At 38.5% G+C, this 16539-nt stretch overlaps 1 protein-coding gene across 5 annotated transcripts in view; it reads right to left on the reverse strand.

Annotated features, from left to right (window-relative positions):
• The window catches only part of NCOA1 (nuclear receptor coactivator 1), a 175322-nt gene that overhangs the window by 92081 nt on the left and 66702 nt on the right, over positions 1-16539 (reverse strand). For all 5 annotated transcript variants that reach the window (XM_080683458.1, XM_080683456.1, XM_080683460.1 and 2 more), the window contains exon 3: positions 3248-3403. The gene's annotated coding sequence lies outside the window, so the exon portion shown is untranslated. The remainder of the gene's footprint in view (positions 1-3247; positions 3404-16539) is intronic.

Here is a 16539-nt window from a genome sequence, read left to right on the forward strand (position 1 = left end):
CTATGACACCCACTGACACCAGGCCAGCCAGGCGAGTACAATGCGATTGGTCAGGGGCCCCGCCATTGCGCCATGATCGCCCCACAGAGGGAGGCCCAGGCCACTGGCCGGCAGGGCGATCCATCAGGGGGCTCCAAGATTGCCCCAAAGAGGGAGGCCCAGGCCACCGACTGGTGGGCTGCGGCAGGTGGGCGGGGCCTCCCTCTGCGGGGGCGATCGATTGTGGAGCCGCACGATTGTCCAGCAGAGGGAGGCCCAGGCTACCTGGCTACCAGCGCTGCAGAGAGTGAGCGGGGCCTCCCTCTGCGGGGCGATCGATTGCAGGGCTCCTGGACTGCGAGAGGGCACAGGCCAGGCTGAGGGACCTCCTCACCCCGAGTGCATGAATTTCGTGCACCAGGCCTCTAGTCTACATATAACCTTCATTGCCCAAATTTATAGGAAGATTGTGAATTTTTAAAAGCCCTGCTTGAAACTTAAGCCACATCACTTGATTAGCAAAAACATTATTGATACCTATTGAAAAATGAAAAAAATTTCTCCAAGCATTCCAGGTGAGTAACTAGTTAAGGAGCATCAATATCTGCTCAATGATCATACGAATTTATCTGGCTATAACTCTTCCAGTGCAATATCCAACTAAAGACTAACTCCAAACCAGTAAAACTCAAATTTCACTTTCCAGTGTTCTCAATAAGTATGAAAACAATGCTTATAAATTAAACAAGAAACTAAGATTTATAAAATTTCAGAATAAGGCACCCCAGCAATTATCATCTAGTACAGTGCTTCTCAAACCTTTTCACTATATAAGTCACTTAGAATATACAAAATGCCTATCTTGCCTTTTGCAGTATAAAATCAGTAGTAACAAAGAATTTGAGAGGAACAAAATAACAGAAAGGTTCACAAAAAATGTAACCCCATGAATATGCATTTAATTAAAGGATGACAATGTAATATATATAAAGATTTTTATGTGTTTTATATGTATTAACTCATTTATTCCTCACAACTGCCCTATGAAGTGTATATTATTATTACCTCCACTTCATGGATGCATTGATTGAGTTTAACAGTTTTATCTGACTAATAAAGAAACTATAGTCTAATGGTGATGACAATGATGATGACTAACACTTTTTTGGACTTACTATTTGCCAATCACTGTTCTAAGCATCTAGCTTACTTTATGTACTCATAAACCTTACTAATTCATTTACTCATAAAATATGAGATAGGTAACATTATAATCCATTTCAGAGATGAGAAATCTGAGGCATGGAGGGGTTACTTAATCTGCTCAACATCATAAGCGAAAGTGGTAAAAATCATTCTTAGGTAACTTGGTTCTAGAAACTGGCTATGCTTTAACTTATATAACTAACCTATAGCCACATAATTGATAAGTAGGAAAGCTAACTATAGATTCCCAAGTTTTGCTTTTGTCTCTACACTAAAATGCTAACAAATTATACCACATCTAAAAACCCTGGGAGGTATTTACAAGGTTCCCACACACATGAACAGAGAATCTTTTCAATCTTGGTCCAAACATAACGTAGAAAGAAATAAAATTGACCGTATTTCTAATCCTGACTTATCTTTTTTGGTCATAATATAAATCCAATTATTTCCTGTAAGACGTGAATCAACTTAAAATGTAAATGTGCTATTCCTTCAAAATCAAAGTTCTACCTTATAAAACCTTAATTTTTGTCCAAAAATATATAAATCTTAGATTCTAAAATTATATGTACACTTATGCATACACACACAAAATTCCTTTCAATATTATTCAAATCATCTTTAGGGTCTACCTTCTGGAATTTTGAGCTCTTACTACGTTTTGACAAATTTTCCCCTGAAGATATAGTTATAGGCTTTGTTCTCCAGATAAGGTTCTTAGTACCAAATCCATGAATCTCCAAAGTCCCATGTCATAGTCTCTTCAGAAAGAAGCAGAGATGGAAAGAGACAGGCTGTCCAAATGAGCTGGCCTGGACTCTTCCAAAACGTCGATATCACGGGATACAAAGAAAAGCTGATAAACTATTCCAGGTAAAAGGAATCAAAGAGATGTAACAACTATGCAGTGTGTGATTCTGGGTCAGACTAATGATAAAATGTTAATATGGACTGTATATCCTATATAATAAAAGCCTAATATGCAAAAAAAAAAAATCGAATGAACAGCAGAAGGACCGGCGGAACAACCGGTCGCTGTGATGCGCACTGACCACCCCGGGGGCAGACGCTCAACGCAGGAGCTGCCCCCAGCCTGCAGGTCCCAGGCCAGCCAAGGTGGGTGCGAGCAGGGCCCCCCCGCCACCGATCGCCCCACTGGTTGCTCTGCAGAGGGAGGCGACCGGCGGTGGCAGCAGCAGGGTGTGGGGCCAGCGAGTGGGCAGCACCAGGCCAGCCAAGGCGGGTGCCAGTGGGGGCTCCCCGATTGTCCCCCCGGTCGCCCCACAGATTGGCCCTAATTGCTGGCCAGGCCTAGGGACCCTACCCATGCACAAATTTCGTGCACCGGGCCTCTAGTTAGATATAATAATAAAAACGTTATGTTTCTTGAATGTGGTTATTATACTGTGGTTAAGTAGGAGACAAATAATGAATATTTAGGAGTGAAGGATCATAAATGTCTACAACTTACCCTCAGATGATTCTTCATCATTATCATCACAATAGTGGTGGAGGAGTAGAAGTAGTAAAATAACAAGAGATAAAGCAAACGTAACACATGTTTACAACTGGTGAAACTGGGTAATGATATAGAGGTGTTCAGTTTATCAATCTTGGAATTGTTTTGCAGTTTTAAAATGTTTTTAATAAATGTTAAGGGAAAATAGAAAAGATAAAAATTTTCATTGTGACATAAAGAAAATAAAGACTTTCTCAGACTCACTCACTGAACACTGAGTTAAAGAATAATAAAACTAAGCCAGACTTCAATCACTAGATTATTTTATTTTTTTCTCCCTTTCTCTTTCATAAAGTCCAGGTACTTATATAACATTCCCTTACTGAAGCCTATATTAATTTCAATGTGCATTGAAGCAGTTTATAAAGTGTAATCTAAAACTTTTGAACATTTTCCATTAGAAATGTCAGCACATGTTTTATGGTAACCTTGAAGCTTCTCAGATCATGTATTTCCATAAAAATAAGCGTCAACAGGTAGTCATTTTCTCCATACTTTTGTAGAGATGAAGCTCTTTAAAAACAGAGCTACAGTTCTTACCTGGGAGACTTCTTTGTTCATAATGAGTCCTCAAAACAGATAGGGTCAAGTTAGTGCTCCTGAGGTTAGCTTCCAGGGGAATGGGGTAAAGATGTTCTCCAGAGATGGCTCGAATCTCTCCACTCTCACCTCATTTAAGGACAATTATGCAAAAAACTAAAGCAAAGGTAAAGAAAAAAAAAAGCAGAGGGAGGTTAGACTGTCATTTTATTGTTTAAGAGATGATGAAGGTCAGCATGCTAGGTAAAGAAAACATAACCTTTAAGGCCAAATGGAAAAATATTTCCAAAGACAACGTATAAAAGTCTGACTTTACAGTTAAAGTCTTTTCTGGTGATTAAATATACAGTATATTCCTACTTAAGACTGCTACTTACATAATACCTAATTACATTCTGCCCTTAATCTTTTGAAAGACCCATTTATATGTCTTTAATTTTTTTTTTCTGGCTGTATTTATATGTTTATTCTTTCTACTTATAAATAACTAGAGGCCCGGTGCACGGGTTTGGCACCAGTGGGGTCCCTCGGCCTGGCCTGTGGGGATCGGGCCGAAACTGGCTCTCCGACATCCCCCAAGGGGTCCCGGATTGCGAGAGGGTGCAGGCCAGGCCGAGGGACCCCACTGGTGCACAATTAGGACCGGGGAGGAACTGTGGGAGGGCTCCAAGGCATGTCCGGCCCATCTTGCCCAGTCCCGATCGGCTGGACCCCATCAGCAAGCTAACCTACTGACCCCTAGTGGTCAGTGCACGTCATAGCGACTGGTCGAACAGTTGAACTAACAGTTGGACACTTAACCTATTAGGCTTTTATTATATAGGATGATTTTTTAAATATATTTTTATTGATTTCAGAGAGGAAGGGAGAGGGAGAGAAATAATAATGATGAGAGCGAATCATTTATTGGCTGCCTCATGCACCCACCCAACCGGGGATTCAGCCGGCAACGCCGGGCATGTGCCCTCACCAGGAATCAAACCATGACCTCCTGGTTCATAGGTCAATGCTCAACCACTGAGCAACACCAGCTGGGTAACAAATTAGACCAATGGGGAATGCAAAGTCATGATCTGTGCTTAAAAAGGTGCCTGAACACACACACACAAATAAAGTCTCAATTTATATACAGTGCCCAAGTTCAATCAAACACTGAGATGCTGTGATTTAAGAGAAAAATAAAGAGATTTTAAATACATGATATATATATATTAAGGGACAAAGAAAACCTTAGGAAAGATGAGGACTGAGTGCCGTTATTACAATTTTCTAAATGTTTCAAGAAGACAAAGAGTGTTTCAAATGTCATATACCAGAAAAAAAGGGTCAGGTGGGTAAGTAAACCCTCCCTGCCTCCAAGATGATGGGAATCACAGTAACGACTCTTTCCACCTCATGATGGAAGTGGCATGCATGGGTAAAAGAGGAGGAGGCTGGGATACTGCAAAGAAGGGGAAAGGAAAAATTCTAGCTTGGTTATTAAATGAAAGATGGTCTCATGAACCCAAAGTAGAATTGCTTTTCAAATATACTGTTATCATCTCTTACCACTAACTCAGAGAGGTATTTCCACTAATCAGTCTAAATTTCATCACATGTAACCCTTATATAGATACCCCTGAAAGTCCTGCATATACTAAATTTTATAAAGCAAATATTATTCTTTATATGTAAAAGTAAAATATTTCATTCAATGGAATCCTACTGTGAATCATTCTTTTAAAAATTAATCCCATCTTAACATCTTTCGTATAAAAATTTTTGAGACAAATGAATATATAAAAACTTAAACACAAACAAGAATAAAAATTAAAATTGCCCACACAGACCCATACATTGAACCATTAATAATAACTTGACCATGATATTTGTTGTACATGCTCAACAAACCAAACTGTATTAAATTTAGCAATATCGTTGGAAATAGGAATCACAATTTAATGCTAGTTTATTGTAACAAGATGAACTGAGTCTCCCCAAAGACATGCGTTTAGTAGTCTTAGTTTAGGCTAACTTTGATCTTGCTGGGAAGGAGTTTAAAGAATTTCATAGAAAGGTTAGGAAAGTCTGAACAAAGATATTTAAAGGCAATTTATAAGGAAGTATGTCTTGCTAGATGATATAGAATGTAAACTACTCCTTTCATCCCAACAAAAATTTTAGGAATAGTCTACCTTATTCATCACCAAAAATATAATTATGGCATTATATATTTTATGTTTTTGCCCGTTTTCTTGTATGGAAGACATCTTGAAGAGAGCTTCAAGGACAGACAACACTACCCTAAAGATAAGGCCAATTTGTCCTCTTTCTCACAATAATTACATTATGAAAATATGCAGGTGGTTAAATTGAATTACTGAATATTCTATTTCTTATCGAAAAACAATATATTTCGTCAACTAATGAGTTAGCAAACTGGTAAATACAGGTAAAAACAAGGTCATAATGAAGCCAAGGTTTATGGATCTGGACCCCTATGATCCATTAACTGTTCTATTCCAAGTTCACACGCTGTATACCTTTCAAATGAAAGTAGCTGAATGGTCAGTTAAGGATAGAAGAGAATATGAATAGATGAATGAAAAGTCATCAGTACTACCACTGGCAAAATTTGAAGTATATGTCCACTGATTTTGAATCTAAGGTCATATTAACTTGTGGAAAATGGTCAAAGAACCTTCAACAGTTTGGAAAATTATGCTATTTCAATCTTATGTAAGTTTTTTCAAGAAGGTTCACCATGTAATTTTAAGTCTAAAACAAACCCCATTCATGAATACTTTCCATGAATAAATTAGGGACTACCTTCATAAAAGAATTGCTACTTAACATGCAATTATCTCATTTTAATGATGCTTAAATTAAAGCAATTAAACAATTTACCAGAGGAAAAGAATCTAAAAGGTCCTGTTAATTGTTGACCATAATAGAAGAAATGTGTTTTTTTTAAAAAAAACAAAAAACCCACAGGATCTACATATTTTGTTTAAATTCCTCTCATGTTTTAATCTAACAAAAGCAATAATGGTAACGTAAGTAGTAACATCAAATTCTTAATCATAATTGAAAAGACAGTACAAAATGTCTACTCCTTCCTACTTAACCATCTGGAACATGTTAAAAACTCCCTAAAAGCATGAGAAATCTGCAAGTATAATTACACTCTGGGACTATTAGCATGACATGCTTCAATAAATACTTCTAATAAGATCTGCTGATATAATAATTGGCACTAAAACGAATGGATTTTCATTATGTGGGCATTTGTTCCTACTGGCTAAATACTCAAGAAAACTGATAAATTGTCCCTTGAATAGAAACAAACAAACAAACAAACACCCAGCAAGGGCAGTGTGACAAGTTGCAGAGATAAAACAGAAGGTACAAGCAAAGAGCAAAAATTTGCAAATGCCTGAGTTCAATTCATATTTTCTCTCTTGCTTTCTCCCTTTCTTCCCCTCTTCCTGCACCCCCCAAATCTGGCATAACTATCTGTGTTCTTGTCAAAAGTGATCTGGTTTGGGTTAGAAGAAAATGTTATATTAAATCTTGAGTTGGTTAAAAGCTAGTTTGCTAAAGGTCTTCAGACCAAATCCTAAGGAAAAATATTCAAAATTTACTCTACTCCTGATGGTTTGGGGAGGTGAACATTTAGCTACTTAAATTGAAAAGGTTAAACAAGGGAGCGACCCAACCAGCTAAGATCTTCAGGAAGATCACTCTGGTAGCTGAGCAATGGAGGCAAGAGGGCTGCTGTGGTCATTTAATCCCAGCACAGTGAGCAGTGGGGTTTATGTAGTAACAGTTGGGCCGAATGAGATACTGGAATAAATCAGTGAGAGCTGGGGGTAAAAAAAAAACAAGAGGCCAAATTGTCTGCATGTATGAATTATAAAAGTAAGGCATGTTTACTGTACAAGTGTAGAAAATTCAGGTAAATAAAAATCACCCACAAGTGTTCCATCTAGAACTAATGCAAAGATTTGTATATTTATTATTCTATAAATACAGATTATGGTACCATAGTGTACATATTGTTTAAGAACATCTTTTTTTCACTAAAGTTATAACTTCTCATGTTATTAAATAGTCTCCAAATAGCTTGTATTGACTATAAAATATTTCTATGTGTGTATGTGTCATAGTTTTTAAGCAAGGCAGTAAGCAGTACAGGACTTTAGATTGTTTCTTTAAATATGCTGTTAAAAACAAAACTATGATGAGGCATTTTTCTGGCTGAAATTTTGTTTACTTTCAGGATTATAGTCTCTAAATAAGCTCCTACAAGCAAAGCACCAAGTTTCCTGGCATGAGAGATGGTGTAGAGTAGACATTAATGCCATTTAGACAAGACTGAGTTTGCAGGCGATAACAGATGTCTGAGGGAGAGGCTAATGAATTCAGTTATGTACACATTAATAATGAATATGACATCCAAATAGATAAGTCCAGCTGACTTCCAAAAAAAGTGGGATAAAAAGGTTTTTGGAATCCCTGGTAGTAGAGTAGATGAGATGACCAAGGAAAAATGAGAAGGGAAGAGAATAAATTAACACAAAGACAATCCAATATTTTAGGAAGGGAACAATTAAACCTGGAATATCAATTTAAAAAAGAGAGATAGCCCGGCCAGCGTGGCTCAGTGGTTGAGCGCTGACTTATGAACCGGGAGGTCACAGTTCAATTCCCAGTCAGGGCACATGCCCGGGTTGCAGGCTTGATCCCCAGTGTGGTGCGTGCAGGAGGCAGCCGATCAATGATTCTCTTTCATCATTGATGTTTCTATCTCTCTCTCTCTCCTTCTCCCTTCCTCTCTGAAATCAATTAAAAAAAAATTATTTTTAAAGAGAGAGAAAATGAGTCAAGGTAAGAGGAGAAAACCAGCAAAAGTTGAGGGTAGAAGATCATAATGCGCACTTTCAATAATTGTTTTGAACCTGCTCAATCACAATCCCTTTAAAACAAAACAAACTCTTAAAAAGTACCCAAAGGTAGTCAAGGGTCCTGCAAAATAAACCCCAATAAAGCACAAATACTTCCCTACCAAGACACCAGGAATTCAACATGCCCCACCACCAGCACAATCACTGAACTCACAGGCTTTTATGCTCAGTGGGTCTACCACCCTCCCCCAACTTCATGCCATCATAATCCAAATAACAAAGTTTGCGGGAGAGCATTATAAAATTTTTTTTTGGTGGGGGGGGTGGCCTAAAACTACTTTTCTTCCTTCAAGGTTTTGGTTAGTTCTAGTATACTAAGATTTATTATCACCGTACATGTTCACAATTTCAACTCCATTTTACAAACTTTCCTAAGTATCTTTTCCAGAATTAATTTTTATAAACTTGATTTCATTTTCTCCTTACTTTTTGTACCCTCTGCTTACCCTTTAGGGATTAACAGTAGTACAAATCATTGTATATTCAATAACTAGCCATAAAAATCAATGTCCTACAGAGCAATGAAAATGAATTTTAGAAATTTAAAAGTAGATCTTAGGACAAAAACAAAAAGAGTAAATCTTAAGAAAACATATACAATATACCATTTTTGTTGTTGTTAATCCTTACCCAAGGATGTTTTTTCCATTGATTTTTAAAGAGAGTGGAAGGGAGGGGGAGAAACAGAGCGAGAGAGAGAAACATCCATGTGAGAGAGACACATCAACTGGTTGCCTCCTGTATTGCTCTAACTACTGAGAAACCAGCCAGGGCTATAGCATTTTTTATAAAGTTCAAAAATAAGCAATCGATAAACTATATTATGTAGGTACAGATTTATACATAGTAAAACTTATTATAAAATAAACCCACAGCCAGCATCATACTCAATGGACAAAAACTAAAACCATTTCCCCTAAGAACAGGAACAAGACAGGGATGCCCTCTCTCACCACCCCTGTTAACATAGTATTGGAAGTACTAGCCATTGCTATGGGACAAGAAGAAGAAATAAAAGGCATCCAAATTGGAAAAGAAGAAGTAAAACTGTCCTTATTCACAGATGACATGATACTGTACATAGAAAACCCTAAAGACTCCATCAAAAAATTATTAGACTTAATAAATGAATTCGGCAAGGTGCAGGATACAAAATTAACGCCAAGAAATCTATGGCAGCCGAAACCGGTTTGGCTCAGTGGATAGAGCGTCGGCCTGCGGATTGAAAGGTCCCGGGTTCGATTCCGGTCAAGGGCACGTACCTTGGTTGCGGGCACATCCCCAGTAGGAGGTGTGCAGGAGGCAGCTGATTGATGTTTCTCTCTCATCGATGTTTCTAGCTCTCTATCCCTCTCCTCTCTCTTCCTCTCTGTAAAAAATTAATAAAATATATTAAAAAAAAAAAAGAAATCTATGGCATTTCTATACACCAATAGTGAACTTACAGAAAGAGAGACTAAGAAAGCAATCCCATTTACCATCGTACCAAAAGAATTAAGATACCTAGGAATAAACTTAACTAAAGAGGTAAAAGACCTATATGCAAAAAACTACAGGACACTGAAAAAAGAGATAGAGGAAGATATAAACAGATGGAAGAACATACCGTGTTCGTGGATTGGTAGAATCAACATCATCAAAATGTCCATACTACCCAAAGCAATCTATAGATTCAATGCAATCCCCATTAAAATACCAACGGCATACTTCACAGACCTAGAACGAACTCTCCAAAAATTCATCTGGAATAAAAAAAAGACCCCGAATAGCTGCAGCAATCCTGAGAAAGAAGAAAAAAGTAGGTGGGATCTCAATACCAGATATCAAGCTGTATTACAAAGCCACTGTTCTCAAAACAGCCTGGTACTGGCACAAGAACAGACATATAGATCAATGGAATAGAATAGAGAATCCAGAAATCAACCCAAACCACTATGCCCAATTAATATTTGACAAAGGAGGCATGAACATACAATGGAGTCAAGACAGTCTCTTCAATAAATGGTGTTGGGAAAATTGGACAGATACATGCAAAAAATGAAACTAGACCACCAACTTACACCATACACAAAAATAAACTCAAAATAGATAAAGGACTTAAACATAAGACGGGAAACCATAAAAATACTAGAGGAATCCACAGGCAGAGAAATCTCAGACATATGCCGAAGCAATTTCTTCACCGATACTGTCCTAGGGCAATGGAAACTAAAGAGAAAATAAACAAATGGGACTACATCAAAATAAAAAGCTTTTGCACAGCAAAAGAAACCATCAACAAAACAACAAGAAAGCCCACTGCATGGGAGAACATATTTGCCAATGTTATCACTGATAAGGGTTTAATCTCCAACATCTACAGGCAACTTATAAAACTCAATAAAAGGAAGATAAATGATCCAATAAAAAAATGGGCAACGGACCTAAATAGAATCTTTTCGAAAGAAGACAGAAGGAAGGCCAAGAGACACATGAAAACATGCTCAAAGTCACTAATCATCCGAGAGATGCAAATCAAAACAACAATGTGGTACCATCTCACACCTGTCAGAATGGCTATCATCAACAAATCAACAAACGACAAGTGCTGGTGAGGATGTGGAGAAAAAGGAACCCTCATGCACTGCTGGTGGGAATGCAGATTGGTGCAGCCACTGTGGAGAACAGTATGGAGTTTTCTCAAAAAACTAAAAATGGAACTCCCATTTGACCCAGTAATACCACTTCTAGGAATATATCCCAAGAAGCTAGAAACATCAATCAGAAAGGATATATGCACCCCTATGTTCATAGCGGCACAATTTACCATAGCTAAGATTTGGAAACAGCCTAAGTGCCCATCAGCAGATGAGTGGATTAAAAAACTGTGGTACATCTACATAATGGAATACTATGCTGTACTAAAAAAGAAGGAATTCCTACCATTTGCAACAACATGGATGGACCTGGAGAGCATTATGCTAAGTGAAATAAGCCAGTCAGAGAAAGATAAGTATCACATGATCTCACTCATTTGTGGAATATAATGAACAACATAAACTGATGAACAAAAACAGATCCAGAGACAGAGAAACATCGATCAGACCATCAAACCTCAGAGGGAAGGTAGGGGAGGGGAGGGGTAAGGGGGAGAGATCAACCCAAGACTTGTATGCATGCATATGGGCCTAACCAATGTACACAGACAACAGGGGGGTGAGGGCATGAGTGGGGGTGATGGGGGGGGTAATGGGGGAATAAGGACACATATGTTACACCTTAATCAATAAAGAAATTAAAACTTAGTATAAAAAATAAAAATAAGTTAGAAAATTCAGTACAGTGTTTACACTTGGGGAGAGACATGAAAAGGGATGAGCTGAGAAAGGCTTACACAAGGAGTTTCCATTACATTCTTAAATTTCATTTCTTAGGTTGGGCATACATAATACTGCTTAACATACTAAATAATACTTTAGAATTTACATTTTGGTGAAGGACAATAAATTTTTAATGAATGAATTAAGGAGATTATAGAATAGTGTTTTATGGAGCATAACTCAAATATTTCAAATAATTCTATTTATTTTCTTATTTATTACTCAAGATAAATTGTCTTGGTCACCTAGAGAACTATTATTCAAGAAACTACTAGTTAGCCCCGGCCAGCTGGCTCAGTTAGTTAGAGCGTTGTCCCAATACACCAAGGTTGCAGGTTGATCTCAGATCAGGACACATACAAAAAATAGCAATGAATACATAAATAAATGGAACAACAAAGCAATGTTTCTCTCCAATCAGTTATTAAAAAACCACTGCTAGTTATTACTTTCCTACTAGAAAAGAATTTAGTTTATTTAAAACGTTTATCAGTAACCATTCAGTAAATTGTAATTAATATAACTGACAGCTACATTGAAGTCCCCAGTGTGCTCTTCATGAATTTTAATTATAGTGGATATTTTTTTTGAAATTACAGATGTAGTGACAAGGAATAATTAAGGGGGAAAGACATAACCCTTCTAAGCAAGATTAAAGGTCATACAAAGGAAGGAATACTTGTATTCTGACCTCTCGGGTAAAGGTGGAGTAAGGAAGATTTCTTTTCCAAAGAATGATCTCCAGAGGAATCCCAATTAATAAAATGGTCAGGAAAAGAACTGGCATTAAGATGTTCAGGAATTGCCGAAACCGGTTTGGCTCAGTGGATAGAGCGTCGGCCTGCGGACTGAAGGGTCCCGGGTTCGATTCCGGTCAAGGGCATGTACCTTGGTTGCGGGCACATCTCCAGTGGGAGGTGTGCAGGAGGCAGCTGATCGATGTTTCTTTCTCATCGATGTTTATAGCTTTCTATCCCTCTCCTTTCCTCTCTATAAAATATCAATAAAACATATTTAAAAAAAAAAAAAAAAAGATGTTCAGGAATTATTAACCATTTGAGTGCCACAAGCATCTATAGACGCAAGCAGCAGACCTTTTTTAATTAAATTCAAAATATCGTGGCAGTTAACTGGTTAAATCCTTTTCTCTCAGCATTGTTAAAAATGTAGCTTCATTGACTGATTATAAATAAACAGTATTTTTGGTAAACCGAAGTTACAGAATTATGGAAAGTTTACCATGTAAACTGCATGAATATTTTAAATATTTCATTCTCTAGTAACTTTGTGACAAATCTTAACAATAGCAGATATTATTTGTATTGTAAGATGGTAACATGTACTGAAACCTTGAAAACAAGACTACTTGGAAAGAAAATCAGTTTGACTTGATGAAAACTAAAGTTCTGAATATATATGCAATTTTCTTTCAGTAATTCAAGTTCTATGCATACCATACATACTGTTATAAATACAATCTAAAAAAGAGATTTACCATGGGAGCAGTAAAAGTAAGAGGCAATACGGTTTGGAGAACACAAATCAGAATGGGGCTTGAGAAGCAGACTCTGGACACAATACTATCATTGAAAGAAGCAAGAGGAGATAAGCTAACACACAATGATAATAGTAAGAATATGTGGTTCTGGACCAAGGAACATCCCAATTAATGCCCTGTTAAGGCTCTAGGCAAAACAAAGTAATGAAAACAAAGGCATACACAGTGTGATGACAATATAAAGAATAACAAATGGGAAATAGATAATCTCAATGCTGTCCTCAAGAAGTGACCAATGCTTTCATGGATTTTTGAGACTGATAGTCTAAAGAAGAGAATGGGAAATGAGAAAAGAAAGGTAAATTATATGACTAACTGAAGCTACAGTTTCAGGTCACCGGGGCTCCAGTTTAAATAGCAGGACTAAGGCTATTTAAAAATGATTAATCATACATTAACTAGAGGCCCAGTGCATGGATTCATGCACATTGAAAGTAAATTAATTAGAAGGTGGCCAGCGGAGCGGGACGGGGCGAGATGGGCCAGACACACCCTGGAGCTAACCTCCCACGGTCCTTCCCCAGTCGGCCGCACCTGGGGCACTGCAGGGGCTTGAAGGGAGTCTGCGGAGTGAGCAAGGTCCCTCTGGCACGTGAGGTCCCTCGGCCTGGCCTGTGGGGACTGGGCCAAAACGGGCAGTCGGACATCCCTCTGGCAATCTGGCTCCTAACCGCTGGCTCCTAACCGCTCACCTGCCTACCTGCCTGATTGCCCCTAACCTCTCTGCCTGCCTGCCCGATCGCCCCTAACCTCTCTGCCTGCCTGCCCGATCACCCCTAACTGCCTCTGCCTGCCGGACTGATTGCCCCTAACTGCCATCCCCTGCTGTCCTGATCTCGCCCCCAACTGCTCTCCCCAGCCAGCCTGATCTCACCCCCAACTGCCCTCCCCTGCTGGCCTGATCTTGCCCCCAACTGCCCTCCCCTGCTGGCCTGATCTCACCCCCAACTGCTCTCCCCTGCTGGCCTGATCTCCCCTAACTGCCCCTGCCTGCCTGATCGCCCCTAACTGCCCTCCCCTGCTGGCCTGATCTCGCCCCCAACTGCCCTTCCCTGCAGGCCTGATCTCGCCCCCAATGGCCCTCCCCTGCCAGCCTGATCTAGCCTCCAACTGCCTTAAAACTCCTCCTCAGCCCCCACCTTAGGTTCTGCCTTTGCAGTTCACCCAGATTAGGTTCTGATTGGTCCGTTTCTATGCCAGTCAGTGTCAAAAGCTCCGCCTCCTAGGCAGCCATTGGCTCCTTGCACTTCACCCAGATTTGGTTCTGATTGGTTGGTTTCTATGCCAGTCAGCATCTCCAGGCCTATCTCTGGGCCTGATCAGAGAAGCGGGGACTGATCAGCAGCCCCTGCAGAGGCCTGGAGAGAAAGAGAGAGGCAAGGGCTGATCAGCAGCTGCCACGGAGGCTACAGATCAGACCCTGCTTCTCTCTCCAGGCCTCTCTCCGGGCCTGATCCACAGCCCCCTCAGCAGTCAGTGCTGGGTCGCTGTGCCCGCACTGACTGCAGGACCGACTTCCGGTGTTCGGTCGAGCCTTCGGTCATTATGGTCACTGCCTTTTTATATATATAGAAGATAGATGAGCAGGTAAAAGGGCTGTGTACAAGTTATAAAATAATCCAGATTAACGAAGTTTTATTTTAAGACTTTTTAGTTCAGCCATACCTAAGCCTACACTTGCCCCATTGGCCTCACTTTGTATACGTTTAAAATCATATATACAAGAGCTTAAATCTGACATCCTCTATAAATCCTTCCCAGAAAATAGTATTAAATACCCCCCATTTTGAAATTCTACAGTTTTCATTTTCATAGTAGATACTAATTACACATTTGGTGGTTACATATGATTTACTAGAAATTTGATATGTCTGACTCTTCAAATATTGAGTTTTATAAAGTTTGCAATGAAAGTATGCTAGTTATACCAAGTAGAATAAAATTCCTTAATAAGAAGGTATCATATTTTATGGTTCAAAGTGGACAATTGGATATTAGAATACAGTGCCCCATATGGAATATCTACTGAGTATGCATTACTCATCATATTCTACCTGCCCACCTTCTATATTCCCATGTCACTGTCAAAATTAACCTCATTCTTATAGTATCAGAATTTAGGCAAAATTAGTACGATCTCTCTCTTGGTTCCAACACTAAATCACAAAGTTCTGCCAATTCCCTGTTTATAAATCTTTGCCCAGGTTCTCATCTGCTGTGCTTGGGCTTAGAAGCCAGTCTAGTCCATTATACATGCAGAACAACACCTTTAATAAATGTTTTTATTTAATCACTTCCCTCCTAATTAACGCAGACTTTTTTTTTAATTGCCTAGCTAAACAAATATAAAATGTATATTCAAGTTTTTCCCTGCCTTTCCTTCCCCAAGCCTCTCCTAAGGCCCTTTGGTAATCTACTTATCAAGATTATCTCCCAAATCCATATGTGCAGCATGTACATTTTCTTCAAAATTTGGTTGAAATTCATAATCTTTAAGAATATTTTCCTAAGTTCAACTCCATTCTCATTGGTCCCTGAAAATTTCCTGATTTACATATTATGTAATACTTGTTTTCCTAAGTTCAACTCCATTTTCATTGGTCCCTGAAAATTTCCTGATTTATATATTATGTAATACTTGTTCATATGCTATAATTTTCTCCATGCTGCATTTAAATATAAGATTCTAATATTGAATACATTCCTGGCCATGCCCATGCATGTTTCTTTCTTATTTTAACTTGTTAATATTTCTTATACTAATTTCAATTTTTTCATAGCTGATTTATAAAAATGCAGAGGAATCTTTTTGTCCCTACTGAAATTAATCACTTTCGTGGTACCTGTGATGGTGAATTTCATATGTCCACTTGACTAAGCCATAGTACCCATATATATGGTCAACCACCAGTTTAAATTTTGCTTTCACAAAGGGGAAGGTATTTTTTAGTTGAAATTAACATTTAAATCAGTGGACTTTGAGTAAAGCAGATAATCCTCATTGATTGGCTGCATCCTGCACATGCCTACTGGGGATTGAGCTTGCAACCTGGGCATGTGCCCTGACTGGGAATCAATTGTGACCTCCTGGTTCATGAGTCAATGCTCAACCACTGAGCCACACCAGCTGGGCTATTTCATTTTCTTTAGGTGAACAATCCACCAGGAGGAAGGCTTTCAATAAAAATATAAAACTAAATATTTGAAATATTGAATTGCTATGATGGCTTAAATTTCTGAAAGATTATAATTATGATTAGTTAAGTCGGTTGAGCTATAACATGTATTTGCTTATTACTTATATTACTAAGAAAACTTTAAAACACTTAAAACTTACAAAAAACTTTTTATACTTTAAAAACTTTTTTCCAATGTAAAAGTAAAGAAAGTAGAGGAACCTGATTTACCAAGGAGGGAAATAAGGAACAA

Source organism: Plecotus auritus (assembly GCF_963455305.1).
Source record: "Plecotus auritus genome assembly, chromosome: 8".
NCBI classification, from domain to species: Eukaryota; Metazoa; Chordata; class Mammalia; order Chiroptera; family Vespertilionidae; genus Plecotus; species Plecotus auritus.